This window comes from Pinus tabuliformis, chromosome 9 (assembly GCF_031772625.1).
Source record: "Pinus tabuliformis cultivar Carrire ecotype Pingquan chromosome 9, CPIR1, whole genome shotgun sequence".
In the NCBI taxonomy this organism is placed as follows: Eukaryota; Viridiplantae; Streptophyta; class Pinopsida; order Pinales; family Pinaceae; genus Pinus; species Pinus tabuliformis.
Window position 1 is genome coordinate 591,205,392 of NC_142307.1, and position 3,377 is coordinate 591,208,768.

The 3,377-nt window shown below is 29.5% G+C and overlaps 1 long non-coding RNA gene across 1 annotated transcript; it reads left to right on the plus strand.

Moving 5' to 3' along the window:
* The first annotated feature begins 492 nt into the window (after positions 1 to 492).
* LOC149149945 (uncharacterized) lies at positions 493 to 2,935 on the plus strand. The gene is made up of 3 exons (XR_016263179.1): positions 493 to 752; positions 890 to 997; positions 2,643 to 2,935. It is a non-coding gene; the product is annotated as an uncharacterized LOC149149945 (long non-coding RNA).
* Positions 2,936 to 3,377: the final 442 nt, after the last annotated feature.

Sequence of the window (3,377 nt, forward strand, 5' to 3'; positions counted from 1 at the left end):
CTCGCTGTTATAGTGGCAGCGGGTGGAATTCGACCTCGTATAACGCAAATCTTAGCAATGTAATATATTATGAATAATTTTTTTAATGTCTATTATAAATTAATATTTATATATATTTACCAATCATTTAATTTATATAACTACCCACGTAATTGTTTTTTCTCTATTTCATTTGAAATTAAAACCCAACCTCCTCATCTATCCCATGAAATTATATGATAGAGAACCCAACAATGAAGAAGACAAATAACTTTCCATCTTAAAAAATGAACAACGACCAGACTTGCTCATGGGCTTGCTGGGCACGCGTCTTGTCCCAGTCAACATATGAATAAATTTTCCACCACAGCACAACGCGGATACATCGTCAGCGTTATTTCGACGCCAACAATATCAATAAATTATTCACTACAGCTGCGTGGACGCGGATTTAGATAGAACTTAGTGGCGTTTCTTTGACGCTGAGCACAGTGGTTGGAACATTATAATAACGCCACGGTGGCAGCACAGCAGCGCTTACATCACGACCCTAGTCATCAGCTAGAGCCTTGCTGGCATACCCAGATGGCTATTAAAGCCTCCGTGTAATGAATGAATGAATGCATTGTTTCCTTGTTTAAACTCGGCTAAATTCTGTTGTTCCGGACTGGGCTAAATTTTGGCAGTTGTCAAGAAAATTTGAGGATTGCAGACTGTCTGTTTGTTTAGTGCGTCTGCAACAAAAAGTATGGCCGTGTTTGGGTCCAGCAATTGTAAGTACCCTTTAATTCATTCAATTTGTATATTTCTTCCTCGATTCCATTCAGTTAACCAGCAGAATTATAAGCGCCGTTAGTTTCCAGTTTTGGTGAATTTGTGGGTTTGTTATTTGACATTTGAATTTGATCAGCAATTGGGAAATGGAGTTCAAGTTCGTTTGGAGGTACAGGGAGTTCCTTTGGAGGCTCTGTGTTTGGCAACACAACAGCTCCGGCTTTTGCTTCATCTTCAATTTCTGGTAGGCGTTCCTGTTTTCCACAGGCTCATTAAAATTATTGATATTTTGCAATCTCAAGAGAATATTTTCAGTTCAGCATATAAAATCTAAGGCAGAAAGCAAATTTGATATAGTTAACAAATATAGGGTTCCAATTTTTTTTAGTGTTTAGGATTTTTTTTTTTTAAACAAGATTTCAATCAGGGTTTTGAACCTTGGATCTTTTAGTTTTTACAGATTGGGTATAATTAACAAATATCAAATATGAGAAATTTGGTATAATTAACAAATATGAAATATGGTTGCAATTTTTTTTTTAAATCTTTAAAAGTTTAGAATTTATTCTCCTCTTTGTAAACAGATCATAACCATTAAATCTAAACTTTGTATCTCTCAATTTTCACAAATTTCATATTATTTCCATAATTAAACTACAGTGGTCATTTTTATTTCAATTCAGTTTTTTTAAAGCGTCGATGGGCTTCTTAAGCATTTGATGGGAATTCTGGTGTAAATAGTGGGTGAATCTTCTTACTAAAAAAATAAGTGGGTGAATCTTACGTACGTTTTACTTAGGAAACTAATTGAACTGTAATGTCTGGAAATCAATATCTAGAAAACAATTTCCATTTTATAATCTGCCTTTCTGTAAAGTTTAATTTGAGATGGCATTATAGAAAATTCCTTAAGGGTAGCCTGTCAGAGTGCCCTGTTTGAATCTGTGCGGCCAGTTAAACCAGCACTATTTAAATAATCCAGATCTTTTACATTGTTGATTATGAATAATGTACTGCCTTATGTAGCAATTTTTTAAATTATGTTAAAAGAATAAAATCATCTGACATGGAATGAAATCTAACAATTCAAAACTCGTTTGTAAGACTGAAGCATAAGATTGTAGATTTTAGAATATTTTGGAAAAGTGATAAGTTATTTGATATTGAGTGAAATTTAATAGTGTCAGAGAGTAACTTTTTATTATAGATTTTTTAATATTTAAAAAATTTGATGTATATGAATAAAGTCATTAATTTCGCTCATTTTTGTCAAAATTTTAGAATATATTTTTTAATATTTAAAAAATTTGATGTATATGAATAAAGTCATTAATTTCACTTATTTTTATCAAAATTTTAAAATATTCTAAAATTTATATTGTAAAAATAACTCTTTATAACTAAATTGTCCACAAAATATTCTCTTTAAACTTAAACTTTATCTTTCAAAATAATTCCATATAAGTTAAAGCCTTTCAAATACATAAATTAAATTTATACACACAAACCCTGAACTTGCCTAAATTAAATTTATACACAAACCCTGAACTTATTTGATTACAGATTTCAGAAATATTTCAAAATTTAAACTTTATCTTTCAAAATAATTCCATATAAATTAAAGCCTTTCAAATACATAAATTAAATTTATGCACATAAACCCTGAACTTGCCTAAATTGAATTTATACACACAAACCCTGAACTTATTTGATTACAGATTTCAGAAATATTTCAAAATCCAACTAAAATGAACGAAATCAAACACAAATATATACATGAACAGGTTTATGTTTGGATATCCCTGATGCTATATAGATCACACGAAATGAAAGTTATAACATTGAGCATGTTTGAAAGTTATTTGTAACATGGATTTTTCTTTTGACAGGCAGGAACATCCTTCCCTCTGAGTTCCTTCTTCAGTTTTTCTCAGAGATGTCAGAGTTTTCCTCGAGATAGTGGTTTGCCCCATCCGTGTTAAATCCTCCCTTGAATGTCTCGGGATCCTCATGGTCATCATCAGGCTCAACATTGCAATCAGAATCAGATGTGTCATCGACATCTCCCATTTTCACCGTAGCCTCAGCTGTTCATGAATTTGTTTATTTGTTTAGAATCGAGCATAAATATAAATTGACTTTCAAGTTTGTAAGTTAACCAAAAAAAATTATTATTATGAAGAAAATAATTGTGAGATTAAGAGCTTTTAACTGTTTCATACTAATTGTGAGATTCTTGATAATAATGGTGAAACTCTCATTAATGAGATTAGGACTTTTTAACTGCATAGTAATAGTAAGATTCCGAGTAATGAGATTAGGGATTCTTAAGTGAAATTTGAGATTATAATTCACAAATACCAACTCATTAATGCATTTATGTACAGGGATGAATTCAATTTAATATTTAAAATAACATAATGTTTAAAAATATATTTTTAAATTTCATTTTTATTGTGAAAATTTTGTCATATTTAATATGTTATATTATAATTTATAATCTATTATAAAATTAATAAATTAAAATTTATATCTAATATGTTATATTATATTTATAATTTATTATAAAATTAATAAATTAAAATTTAAAATATCACATTTATAATAGAAAACAATTTATTTAT